General features: G+C 42.3%; 1 protein-coding gene across 1 annotated transcript in view; it reads left to right on the top strand.

Moving 5' to 3' along the window:
* The window catches only part of LOC126188210 (cholinesterase 1-like), a 174,930-nt gene that overhangs the window by 21,032 nt on the left and 139,037 nt on the right, over nucleotides 1-14,861 (top strand). The window lies entirely within an intron of this gene.

Genomic DNA, 14,861 nt, shown 5'->3' with positions numbered 1-14,861 from the left:
TGAGTCTCTTGGGTAACCTTGCTTCTCCCACGCGTGTAACATGACCCCACCATCTAAGCCTGTTCGCCCTGACTGCTACATTTATAGAGTTCATTCCCAGGTTTTCTTTGATTTCCTCATTGTGGACACCCTCCTGCCATTGTTCCCATCTACTAGTACCTGCAATCATCCTAGCTACTTTCATATCCGTAACCTCAACCTTGTTGATAAGGTAACCTGAATCCACCCAGCTTCCGCTCCCATACAACAAATTTGGTCGAAAGATTGAACGGTGCACAGATAACTTAGTCTTGGTACTGACTTCCTTCTTTCAGAAGAGAGTAGATCGTAGCTGAGCGCTCACTGCATTAGCTTTGCTACACCTCGCGTCCAGTTCTTTCACTATATTGCCATCCTGTGAGAATATGCATCCTAAGTACTTGAAACCGTCCACCTGTTCTAACTTTGTTCCTCCTATTTGGCACTCAATCCGTTTATATTTCTTTCCCACTGACATTACTTTCGTTTTGCAGATGCTAATCTTCATACCATAGTCCTTACATTTCTGATCTAGCTCTGAAATATTACTTTGCAAACTTTCAATCGAATCTGCCATCAGAACTAAGTCATCCGCATATGCAAGACTGCTTATTTTGTGTTCACATATCTTAATCTCACCCAGCCAGTCTATTGTTTTCAACATATGATCCATAAATAATATGAACAACAGTGGAGACAGGTTGCAGCCTTGTCTTACCCCTGAAACTACTCTGAACCATGAACTCAATTTACCGTCAACTCTAACTGCTGCCTGACTATCCATGTAAAGACCTTTAATTGCTTGCAAAAGTTTGCCTCCTATTCCATAATCTTGTAGAACAGACAATAACTTCCTCCTAGGAACCCGGTCATATGCCTTTTCTAGATCTATAAAGCATAGATACAATTCCCTGTTCCACTCATAACACTTCTCCATTATTTGCCGTAAGCTAAAGATCTTGTCCTGACAACCTCTAAGAGGCCTAAACCCGCACTGATTGTCATCCAATTGGCCCTCAACTAATACTCGCACTTTCCTTTCAACAATACCTGAGAAGATTTTACCCACAACACTGATTAAAGAGATACCTCTGTAGTTGTTACAATCTTTTCTGTTTCCATGTTTAAAGATTGGTGTGATTACTGCTGTTGTCCAATCTGATGGAACCTGTCCCAACTCCCAGGCCATTTCAATTATCCTGTGTAGCCATTTAAGACCTGACATTCCACTGTATTTGATGAGTTCCGACTTAATTTCATCCACCCCAGCCGCTTTATTGCACTGCAATCTATTGACCATTTTTTCCACTTCCTCAAATGTGATCCTATTTCCATCATCATTCCTATCCCATTCTACCTCGAAATCTGAAACATTACTGATCGCATTTTCACCTACATTGAGCAACTCTTCAAAATATTCCCTCCATCTGCCCAAGGCATCCACAGGATTCACCAGCAGTTTTCCTGACCTGTCCAAAATACTTGTCATTTCCTTCTTACCTCCCTTTCGAAGACTGCTAATTACACTCCAGAATGGTTTTCCAGCAGCTTGACCCATAGTCTCCAACCTGTTTCCAAAGTCTTCCCACGATTTCTTCTTGGATGCTGCAATTATCTGTTTGGCTTTGTTTCTTTCTCTAACATAACTTTCTCTGTCTACCTGGGTTCTGGTATGTAGCCATTTTTGATACGCCTTCTTTTTCCTTTTACAGGCTGCCTTGACTGTATCATTCCACCAAGCTGTTTGCTTCATCCTACTTTTACACACTACTGTTCCAAGACATTCTTTAGCCACTTCTAGTACTGTGTCCCTGTACCTTGTCCATTCCTTTTCCAATGACTGTAATTGACTACATTCAACTAACTGGTACCTTTCTGAGATCACTGTTATGTACTTGTGCCTGATTTCCTTATCCTGAAGTTTCTCCACTCTTATCCTCCTACATATGGACCTGACCTCCTGCACTTTCGGCCTCACAATCCCGATTTCACTGCAGATTAAATAATGATCAGTGTCATCAAAGAATCCCCTGAATACACGTGTGTCCCTCACAGCCTTCCTGAATTCCTGATCTGTTATTATATAGTCAATGACAGATCTGGTTCCCCTGCCTTCCCAAGTATACCGGTGAATGTTCTTATGTTTAAAAAAGGAGTTTGTGATTACTAAGCCCATACTGGCACAGAAATCCAAGAGTTGTTTCCCATTCCTGTTGGCCTCCATATCCTCTCCAAATTTACCCATAACCTTTTCATACCCTTCTGTTCGATTTCCAATCCTGGCATTAAAATCACCTATAAGCAGAACACCGTCCTTGTCCTTTACTCTAACAACTACATCACTGAGTGCCTCATAAAAACTATCCATCTTATCTTGATCTGTCCCTTCACAATGCGAATATACTGACACAATCCTAATTTTCTTGCTAGACACTGTCAAATCTATCCACATCAGTCGTTCGTTTACATACCTTATTGCAACTACGCTGGATTCCATTTCTTTCCTGATGTAAAGCCCTACACCCCATTGTGCTATTCCTGCTTTGACGCCTGACAGGTAGACCTTGTATTCTCTCACTTCCTCTTCTTTCTCACCCCTTACCCGAATGTCACTAACAGCTAAAACGTCCAGCCCCATCATACTTGCAGCCTCTGCCAGCTCTACCTTTTTCCCAGAGTAGCCCCCATTGATATTAATAGCTCCCCATCTCATTACCATTTGTTTGCCAAGTCGTATCTTAGAAGTCCCTGGTTTGTCAGTTAGAGGTGGGACTCCGTCACCTCCAAAGGTCCGAGGCATTTTGCTCTGATTGTTGCCAGCATCATATTTAAAGTACCAGGGAAGCAGGTTGCTAGCCTTACTTGCCCCGAGTCCCATTGGGTTTTACCCCTAACGGCTGAGGGACTAACCGGTGGATTTGGTAGTCTTTGCCGTATGAGCACAAAGGTGACCACGAGTCAGAATATGTCCGAGATGCCCAGCCTTATTCCAAAGTAACTAGTATCCCGACTGTCGGGACCACTTACTTGGCCACTCATACGTTGCATACATTTGTGAATGCCTAAAAAACTTTTTGAGTTTTTGTATGTGTGTGCAAAGCATTGTGAAAATATCTCAAATAATAAAGTTATTGTAGAGCTGTGAAATCGCTTCAATCATTTGTAATAACCCTGTATATATATATCGGCGAGGAGTCAGCAGTGTCGAAGGTTGCCAAGAACGTCCTCCTCTCGCTCATTGCTGTGCGAACTGTCGTTTTCGACCCCAAGGGAAGGAATTGGTTTCATTGTCAGCCTGTGTGTAACCTCCTGAGCCCTTTTTATGTCGATTTTGAGCGGTGGTATGCCTGAAATGTTTTTCTCGGCTACCGATAAGGAAGCAGCGTGATTTCAACGCTGGGTTTTGCAGTTCTGACCTCCATCGCAGAGGTGTCAAAACGAAGGGTGAAATGTGGGTTGTCAAGGTCTTCCGATCGTGTGACATGTCCATGGCGGCGTTGGACGGAATTGTGGTGAGATTTGGTGGCAGTGCGACACGTAACACAACCAGGACATTATGTTAGAGAAATTACAATTCTATGGTAGAAATGAAACAGCATATGAATGGTTTAAGTCATATCTACAGAACAGGAAGCAAAAAGTCTCTTTATATGCTTCAAGTGATTCAAAGGAGTTTGCCACTTCATCTAACTGGGGTGAAATTACATTAGGTGTTCCACAAGGTTCGATCATGGGTCCCCTCCTGTTCTTGATATATGTGAATGACCTCCTTACTTATGTGAAACAGAATGCTGAACTGACACTGTTTGCTCATGATACAAGCATAATTATGAATCCAGTAAAAGAAAGTCTGATAGAAAATGATACAAATAAGGCCTTTGGAAAAGTTATTAATTAGTTTTCTGCGAAGGGCTTGCTCTGAACTTTGAAAAAAAAACACAGTACATACAATTTTCTGCTGCAAAAAGTATAATTCTTTCAATAAACATGACACATAAAAAAAAGTCAGTAGCCAAGGTAGAGCATACTAAGTTTTTGGGTGTACAAAATGAGAATCTTAATTGGATGAGAATCTTAATTGGATGAGAATCTTAATTGGAAAAGTTATATTTTGGATCTCCTAAAGCGACTAGGTTCAGCAACTTTTGCAATCAGAATAATTGCCAATTCTGAGGATGTAGAAATTAGTAAGCTAACATAATTTGCATACTTCCACTCTCTGATGTCATACGGTATAATATTCTGGGGCAACTCAACACTAAGGCAAAAGGTATTCACTGCTCAAAAGAAAGTAGTTAGAATAATGTGTGGGGTTCATAGTCGCACATCTTGTAGGCATCTGTTTAAAAGGTCAGGAATTATTGCAACTGCTTCACAGTACATTTACTCAGTAATGAAATTTTTTCTCAACAACATGGACCAGTTTAAAATCAACAGCGACATTCATGATTACAATATCAGGAAAAAGAAAGACCTACACTATCCTTTACTTAACCTATCTTAGGCACAGAAAGGGGTCAAATATGCTGCTATAAAACCCTTTGACAAATTACCAGATGAAATAAAATGTCTGACACACAGCAGTAATAGTTTCATAAACAAATTGAAATCATACCTCCTTGACAACTCCTTCTATACCATAGATGAATTCTTGAATATGAGTATATAAATCTGGAGATATAATATATGCATTTTGTGCCATTTAACGGAATAGGATAGATAATAGAAATATTTAGATATAACACTATAACGTAAAAAAAACTTGTTTCCTGTGCGCATTTCTTGTGAATTTGACACGTTCCACATCATAACGGTTTTTCCGTACTATTGATCAATGGAACACGTTAACTAACTAACTAACTCTGAGCTCCGACCTTCTCTTCGCGCCTGTCGACGCCTTGCTGTTTGAAGCGTCGCCTAGCCCGATGTTGTCGCAGGGCGCCAGCTCACGAACCGTTACAGAGGAAGGTTGTCGGCACCTGTGAGCCAAATTTTAAACTTACGCGCCGCAAGTTGAGACAATTACGGGGCTTCGAAAATTGACCCGTTAATTGTGTACGCAGTGTATTTAACCGTCCTGGAACTTCGGATAACCGATCCACTACTTTCTCTGCATCAGTAGGAACAGAGAGGAGAGCTAGACCACCTATTCTATTTTGATTTTTCCTGTTTCGTAGTTAGGTTTTTGAACTTTCCAGCGTTGCAGTAGAAGTGCGTAGTATAATGAGAATCTGTAAGAGAGTTCTAAAATCGAGAAGAAAGTTTGAACGGTACATTTGTTACACTGCCGAGCGTTCTATGGTTGTGCACTTCGTTCTTCTTCAAGTCACTTTTTATTTCTAATGAGAATTTCGGCAACTGCTGTTGAGGGCTCTTTCAACATGAATTTATAAATTTTAACTGTTGTTGAGGCCATTTCGAACGCTGGCTTGATGCAGCTCTCCATGCTGGTCTATCCTTTGATTTATTTATCTATTTTTTCATCCGTAGAACAATATACATTGCACGGATGTCGTCAAATGTTTGTACAATATTTCTTATAAAATAAACATGTCTCTTTACAGTATATACAGCTCCTATACTTAGTTCTACTTTTCTAATCATGTCAAGTTAAATTTGTTAATCAGTACAATTTTCATGAACATTAGTCTATAGTTATTTTAAATATTCATCTGCAGTGTAATAGCTATTATCTAGTAAATATTCTTTCAGCCTTTGACTAAAGATGTGGGGATCATTTACATCTTTTATTTCTAGTGGTAATCTGTTATACAATTTAATACCATGATATAATACACTATTTTGAGTTTTTGACTTGTTTCTTCTGTTTAGATGTAAACAGTGTCTGGATTTGGTTACATGATCGTGAATTATGCTTTCTGTGGTATACAGATTAATGTTTTTCCTTATATACATTATGTTTTGATAAATATATTCACACAGGACTGTCAGAATTTCAAACTTTTTGAACAACTCTTTCCAGTGTGCCCTGTTACTGCTATTTGTTACTATTAGAACACCTCTTTTCTGTATCTTGAAAATGGTTTGTATGTTTCCAGCACTTACCCCCCAAAACATTATCCCATGACTGAGGACTGCATGCATATACCCAAGACAGGCTACTTTGAGGGATGTAATATTAAACACCGGTGCGAGGATTCGCAGGGCGTAACATGCTGAAGATAGTCTCTTTGCAAAAATTCCCACATGCCCTGTCCATTTTAACTGACAGTATCCATTCATCCCCAAGAATTTGCTGTCTGTTACACAATCAAGTACCCCATTGTTTACTTTCAGTGTAATGCCTATGGGTTTTTTATTTAGTCAGAAGTTTATACAGTTTGTCTTTTTGACATTTAGAGTTACTTTATTCTTTAGTGACAAGTTGCGGATGTCTCTGAGAGCTTAATTGGATTTTTCTATTAACATTATCGATCTTTTGTCTGTAATCACTACAGTGCTGTCATCAGCAAATAGTATTTTTTCCCATGCCTGGCACTCTGTGGGAAATCATTTATATATATAAGGAAGAGGATTGGGCCCAGTACACTTCCCTGGGGGACACCTATATTACTATATGTTCTATATGTTCTAAGTCTCTTCGCCACTGCATAACTGCTGCAGTCGATACTACCTGAAGAAAAATCGGAACATCAAGAAGGAGTTGCGCGACGTAAACGTAAGCTCGTAGACGTGTTTCTGCATTTGAAAGATGATGTCGCCAGTCGCATTAGGGTGGCGGAAGTAGCGCCACTATGAGGATGCAAGTCACTTTTGCTTTAAACACACATTGTAACGATCGTGAGCGTTAGTTACCTCTGAGAGTGGACGTGGTTAGTCAAGAATGCTTTTAAGGCGACAAAGAAGCCATTATCAATACCTCACTGAGTTTGAACGAGGTGGTATAATAGGGCTACGAGAAGCTGAACATTCCTTCTGCGATATTGTAGAAATACACTCCTGGAAATAGAAATAAGACCACCGTGAATTCATTGTCCCAGGAAGGGGAAACTTTATTGACACATTCCTGGGGTCAGATACATCACATGATCACACTGACAGAACCACAGGCACATAGACACAGGCAACAGAGCATGCACAATGTCGGCACTAGTACAGTGTATATCCACCTTTCGCAGCAATGCAGGCTGCTATTCTCCCATGGAGACGATCGTAGAGATGCTGGATGTAGTCCTGTGGAACGGCTTGCCATGCCATTTCCACCTGGCGCCTCAGTTGGACCAGCGTTCGTGCTGGACGTGCAGACCGCGTGAGACGACGCTTCATCCAGTCCCAAACATGCTCAATGGGGGACAGATCCGGAGATCTTGCTGGCCAGGGTAGTTGACTTACACCTTCTAGAGCACGCTGGGTGGCACGGGATACATGCGGACGTGCATTGTCCTGTTGGAACAGCAAGTTCCCTTGCCGGTCTAGGAATGGTAGAACGATGGGTTCGATGACGGTTTGGATGTACCGTGCACTATTCAGTGTCCCCTCGACGATCACCAGTGGTGTACGGCCAGTGTAGGCGATCGCTCCCCACACCATGATGCCGGGTGTTGGCCCTGTGTGCCTCGGTCGTATGCAGTCCTGATTGTGGCGCTCACCTGCACGGCGCCAAACACGCATACGACCATCATTGGCACCAAGGCAGAAGCGACTCTCATCGCTGAAGACGACACGTCTCCATTCGTCCCTCCATTCACGCCTGTCCCGACACCACTGGAGGCGGGCTGCACGATGTTGGGGCGTGAGCGGAAGACGGCCTAACGGTGTGCGGGACCGTAGCCCAGCTTCATGGAGACGGTTGCGAATGGTCCTCGCCGATACCCCAGGAGCAACAGTGTCCCTAATTTGCTGGGAAGTGGCGCTGCGGTCCCCTACGGCACTGCGTAGGATCCTACGGTCTTGGCGTGCATCCGTGCGTCGCTGCGGTCCGGTCCCAGGTCGACGGGCACGTGCACCTTCCGCCGACCACTGGCGACAACATCGATGTACTGTGGAGACCTCACGCCCCACGTGTTGAGCAATTCGGCGGTACGTCCACCCGACCTCCCGCTTGCCCACTATACGCCCTCGCTCAAAGTCCGTCAACTGCACATACGGTTCACGTCCACGCTGTCGCGGCATGCTACCAGTGTTAAAGACTGCGATGGAGCTCCGTATGCCACGGCAAACTGGCTGACACTGACGGCGGCGGTGCACAAATGCTGCGCAGCTAACGCCATTCGACGGCCAACACCGCGGTTCCTGGTGTGTCCGCTGTGCCGTGCGTGTGATCATTGCTTGTACAGCCCTCTCGCAGTGTCCGGAGCAAGTATGGTGGGTCTGACACACCGGTGTCAATGTGTTCTTTTTTCCATTTCCAGGAGTGTACTTGGCAGGAATGCTGCCACTGTACATGATTGCTGGCAGCGGTGGTCGGGAGAATGTACAGTAGCGAGAAGACCGAGCTCTGGAAGGCCACTACGGAGAGGGACAACTATCGTGTTCTGATCGGGAGGGGGGAGGGGAGGAGGTGCTCTGGCGCATCGTACTGCATCTGCAGCAACAGTTGGCACCATAGAGACACAACGTACAAATCTGTTATTTTAAGGGCAGCTCCGAGCCAGATGCTCAGTAGCGCGCATTCCAAAACCACCGCCATTTACGATTTCAGTGGTGTCAAGCGAGAGCTCATTGGGGGCAGGGCGGAGGTCTGTTGTGTTTTATGATAAAAGCTATTTCTGGTGGCCATATGGTGGTTAGGAGGAGGCCAGTTGAAGTCCTGCAACCAACCTGTCAGCGTGCTAGACACTCCCGACGTAGGTGTATACCAGGAGTTTTGGTCTGGGGTGCCATTTGATTTCGTTTGACAGCAGGAGCAATCTCGTAGTTACGTCACGCACCCTACTGCAAAATTTGTTCGTCAGCCTGGTGAATCGACTTGTGCTGCCATTCATGACCAGCATTCCACAGGATAGCGCTCGCTCACATAGCGCCGTTGTAACCCAACGTGCTCTACAAAGTACCGACTTGTTGCCTTGGCCTTCTCGATCACCAGATCTGTCTCCAGTCGAGCACATATGGGACATCATTGGACGACAACTCGAGTGGCATCTGCAAACTGCATTAACCACCCATTTATTGACCGACCTAGTACAACCGGCAGGGGTCCACCCCACAGAGTGTCATCTGGCACCTGTACAACGCATTGCATGCATGTTTGCTTGCTTGCAACATTCTGACGGCTACACTGGTTATTAATGTACCAGAATTTCACATTTGCAATGCATCATCTCGCGCTTACGTTAACCTGTAATCTTGTAACGTTAATCACTTACATATGTTACCTAGACAAATGCGTTCCTATAGTTTCATTATTCTACATTAAAAAATTTTTGGTGTTGTGATTTTCTTTCCATCACTGTATATCCATATAAATCTTCTTACTGTATTCAAGCCTTGGTCGCTCTCTAGTTTTTACCTCCTCATTTCTTGTTCTATATACCCATCTAACCTTCAGCATTATTTTATAGCACCACGTTTCAAAAACTTCTATTCGCATCTTGTCTGGACTGCAAATCGTCCACATCTCATTTCATTAAAGGCTACACTACAAACAAAACTCTAGTATGCCTTGGGCACTGGATTTTGCGCTTTCCCTTGGAGTGATAATCTGAGGGGTATAATTAATTTTCGACGCCTCTGAAATCAACTGTGGAACTGGTTTCTTATTTGTTAAAGAAAGGTAAGGCTACTTTTCGTGTGTAATATTCCTTTGGGCTGCTAGCAGCACTGTTGTCTCAATATTATTCATTGTGGCCGCAGACGTCGGTAAGCTTCCGTGATCAGTGAATGACGAAATAGCTTTGAGATTTCGCGACAACTGACAAGACTCTAAAACTTACATTTTTGGTACAAATTAAATGATCAGTTTTGAGACATGCCATGCCATAAGAATTAAATTTTGCAGGTGACAAAAAAATTTATTACATCGCAGAGAACTGATGGTTAGCCACTCATAATTAAATCATGCGTAGCCTACCTGATACTTAATAAGGTAAGCGTGCTTCATCATTAACTGCAAAGGAAAACTTTTCGCGTTATTAAAATTATTATGGATTTGACTCATTTTTGGAATTTATACGATCTAAAATTATATCCTTTACCGATTAATTTTTTTTAGTCACCCAAATGATCTATAAGTTAAGAAATAAAGCAATAAAAAAATTGAAAAGATATTTTTATTTATACAGGCATAGCAATAACGTTAGATTGATAGATGCTGAAAAAAGTGTGTAACAGGAAATAATTAAGAGTGAGAATAAACAAAAATAACCAGTCATAAAAATTCTTTCCCTAATCTTGCTCGAAAGTAATAATGCAGACACTAATTCTAAGCGCACACGTTCTCGCATATGGCATTCTGTGAAACCAAACAATGCTGTAGAAAGCGCTGCGTTTACCTATTGTCGATTAGCCAAGAAGAGACTCTGACGGGCAATTTGCTTCAACAACAATTGGAAAATGCCTCGTAGCCAACATGACAACAATACATCTAAGAAGGCAATAAAGAAAGTCAGCACAGCACACAAGTGCAGTTTTCTGCCGCCTTTTGACACTCGGTATAGCTGCGTGCTCACTGTTACGACAGCGTTTGACGCTTATTTCGTGAGATATTTGGCTCGGTCACGATCAATGGACCATCCTGAATATTCAGAGTTATATATTCCTGACGTTGTATCAGTGTGTGGACAGCCTGCAATATTGCAGATTTTGAAGACACCTTCAAATGCCAAGACTAATAGTAAAGCATTACTGGATTTAGATAACACTAATTTGCCAAGGCAAAGCATAACGTTCAAAGTTGGCAACATAGCCTTGCCGAAACAGATTATCCAAATCTAATAAATGCTTTACTAGCAATCTTGGCCTTTGAAAGTTTCTTCAAAGTCCACATTCAGAGTTATATCAATATTGTTGTTTTAGTTCTTGGTCTGAAGAATGGTCTGATGCTGTTCTTTTCACTAACCTATCCTGTGCAGGTCTCTTCATCTCTGCATTATTACCACAATGTGCATTCATTTGAACCTCTTAAGATTTTGTCTCCCAGTATAATTTTTGCCCTACCTACTACCCTTCATTACAAAAAATTTATGTTTGACATTAACATATTTCACTTTCTCAGGAAAGATTTTCTCAGTTTTGTCATTGTTAATTATTTTTCTGCCCAAATAACAAAACCTGTCTACTATTGTTAGCATCTCTTTTGCAAATCTAGTTTAGTGTCTCATTTCCAAATCTAATCCCCCAGTATCACATGACATAATCTGGCTATGCTTGGTGTCAGTCTCATTTTACTTTTGTTGATTTTCATCTTATAACCTCTCATAAGGCAGTATCTAACCCACTCAACTGATCTTTTAAGCTATTTGCTATACTAATAGAGGCTGATAACCTCAGCAATTTGGTCCCATAGGAATTTACCTACCTATACTAATAGAATTACATTGCCATTAGCAAGTCTTAAAACTTTTTATTTCTTCCCCCTAAAATTTAATTCCTTTTCTCAATTTCCCCTTAGATACCTGTACTGCTGCCTCTGTGCACAAACTGATTAACATGACATATTGTTACACTCCTCAACTACCACCTTTCTTTCATGTCCCTTGCTGGCCGCTGTGGCCGAGCGGTTCTAGGTGCTTCAGTCTGGAACCACGCAACCGCTACGGCCGCAGGTTCGAATCCTGCCTCGGGCATGGGTGTGTGATGTCCTTAGGTTAGTTAGGTTTAAGTAGTTATAAGTTCTAGGGGACTGATGACCTCAGATGTTAAGTCCCAAATGGTTCAGAGCCATTTGAACCATTTTTCATGTCCCTCAACTCCAATAACTGCAAAAAGAGGAAAGAATATTATGGATTTAGTTCCACCTTGATGGCAAGGTCATTAGAGATAGAGCATGTGACTGGAAAGGGGAAGGTTGGAGAAGGAAATTGGTGTGCCCTTTCAAAGCACCCATCCCAGCATTTGTCTTATGTAACTAGGACAATCGAATAATATGTAAATCTAAATGCCCTGGTGTGGATTTGAACTACTGTCCTGTCAAGTTCACATCCAATATCATACCACTATGCCACCTTGCTTGATTTATCTTGTTTCTGTGAAAGTTGTAGACAACCTTTTGCTCCCTGTGTTTTGCACAAGGTAAAAATATCAGAATTTCAAAAAGCTTGTTCCAGTCACTACTGTTAAAAAGTTTTTTTTTGAATTGGCTTAAACTACAAGTGTGGGTTTGTCTTTCTTCTATCATCTAATACAAGTTGTTGGGTTGTATTGCCAAGCATGCTCCTTCATTTTTCCAGAGCCCAAAGTGATCTTCTCTCACCAGATCAACTTCTAAATAATTTGTGCTATAGTGCAAGTCATGTACAGATTGCTGTCCTAGTGGATGTATTTGATCTGTATGTACCCCAGAAAATACTGATGCCGTGCAAGCAACAGTGATCAGTAGTCCATATCATTTGGTTCAAAAGAGTGCCTCAGCATTGGAGCTGAGATCTTGGAACATGCTCAGAATACTCCGTGGACTTCAATTTCATCCTTACAAGCTTCAGATTGTTCAAGAACTAAAACCTAATAATTCTGTATTGCTTGTATAATGGAAACCTGTTGGTTAAAATTAGTGAGGTGCTAACTTCACTGGAAATTTTTGAGTGTCAGCTGAAGCCTATTTTCACCTGAGTGGATACATGAAGAGTTTGCCTGCATATATGAAAAGGTAGTGTAGATTGTTGACTTGTAGAGGACCTAGAATTTTTTTATGGTACTACCAAGGATTTTTTCATGGTGGGAGGACTGTTAAGGGGTGCACTCAGCCTTGTGATGCCAATTGAAGAGCTACTTGAATGAGAAGTAGCAGCTCACACATCTGGTAAGTAGGCAAAGTGGCCAGGAGAGCAGTGTGCTGATCACACGTCCCTTTGTACTTCATTCACATGACACCTCACTGCAGAAGGTGACATGGCTGCTAATTGTCATCCCTTAATCTTCAAGGCCTGGACGAGGAGCTCAGATACACGACTAAGCACAACATATTTTACTGGGCACAAGCAAATCCTGCTGCACTTCAATAGTGTCTGCGACAGTGCTAAAGTTACTGTATGGAGTGCAGCAACACATCATATCGTGGGATGGTAGGCCTTTAGATCTTTGAAGATGAAGGAGGCTCTGCTGTCATTGTGATGTCTCAACATTGCGAAGTGATATGAAATGGAATGAGCATGTGAGGACTGTGGTAGGGAAGGCAAATGGTCGACTTCAGTTTATTGGGAGAATTTTAGTAAAGTGTGGTTCATCTGTAAAGGAGACCGCATATAGGACACTGGTGCGACCTACTCTTGAGTATTGCTCAAGTGTTTGGGATCTGCACCAGGTTGTATTGAAAGAAGACATTGAGGCAATTCACAGGCAAGCTGCTAGATTTATTATCAGTAGGTTTGATCAGCATGTAGGTGTTACCGATATACTTTGGGAGCATGAGTGGGAATCCTTGGAAGGAAGAAGACATTCATTTCGAAAAACGCTACTGAGAAAGTTTAGAGAAATGGCGTTTCAAGTTGACTGCAGAATGATCCTACTGTCACCAACATTTTGCGTAGGGAACACAAAGATAAGATATGAGGAATTAGGGCCTTATACAAAGGCATATAGACACTTGTTTTTCCCTCACTCTATCTGCGAGAGGAACAGGAAAGGAAACAACTATTTGTAAAGAGTACCCCCTGCCACGCCCCATACGGTGGCTTGCAGAGTATGTATGGAGATGTAGATGTAGATGTATCCCATTTTGTCTACTTCATTTGCTGTATTTTTAATTTATTCTCCAAGGCTGTTGGTGTGACAATTTTCAGCACCATGAACATAAATATTTCTTTTATAAATTGAAACTTGTTTTCCTCACAGCAACGTAAAGGTAACTGAAGTGCCAAAGAGACTGGTATAGGAATTCATATTAAAATACAGAGATTTATAAACAGGCAGAATTCAGTGCTGCAGACGCAATGCCTATATAAGGCAACAAGTGTCTGGCACAGTTGTTAGATCGGTTATTGCTGAATACCGCTGTGGCCAGAAAAAAATCCTGCAAGAATGGGGCCAATGACATCTGAAGAGAATTATTCAATCTGACATAAATGCAACCCTTTCACGAATTGCTGCAGATTTCAATGCTGGGCCATCAACAGGTGCTAACATGCGAACCATTGAACGAAACATCAATGAAATGAGCTTTCGGAGCTGAAGACCTACTTGTGTGCCCTTGATGACTGCACAACACAAAGCTTAATGCCTTGCCTGGGCCTGTCAACACTGACATTGGACTGTTGATGACTGGAAACATGTTGCCTGGTCGGACGAGTCTCGATTCAAATTGTATCAAGCTGATGGATGTGTACAGGTATGGAGACAACCTCATGAATCCATGGACCCTGCATGTCAGCAAGGGACTGTTCCAAGCTGGTGGAGGCTCTGTAATGGTGTGGGGTGTGTGCAATGGGAGGGATATGTGACCCCTGATGCATCTAGATATGACTCTGACAGGTGACATGTACGTAAGCATCCTGTCCGATCACCTGAATTCATTTGTATCCATTGTGCATTCCAGTGAACTTGGGCTATTCCAGCAGGACAATGCAACACATCACACCCAGAATTGCTGCTGAGTGACTCCAAGAACACTCTCCTGAGTTTAAACACCTCGGCTGGCCACCAAAATGCCCAGATGTGAACATTATTGAGCATATGTGGGACACCTTGCAACATGCTTTTCAGAAGAGATCTCCACCCCTCGCATACTCTAA

Source organism: Schistocerca cancellata, chromosome 5 (genome assembly GCF_023864275.1).
Source record: "Schistocerca cancellata isolate TAMUIC-IGC-003103 chromosome 5, iqSchCanc2.1, whole genome shotgun sequence".
NCBI classification, from domain to species: Eukaryota; Metazoa; Arthropoda; class Insecta; order Orthoptera; family Acrididae; genus Schistocerca; species Schistocerca cancellata.
The sequence above is the reverse complement of the archived record's forward strand: the minus strand, read 5'-3'. Positions and strand labels throughout refer to the sequence as shown.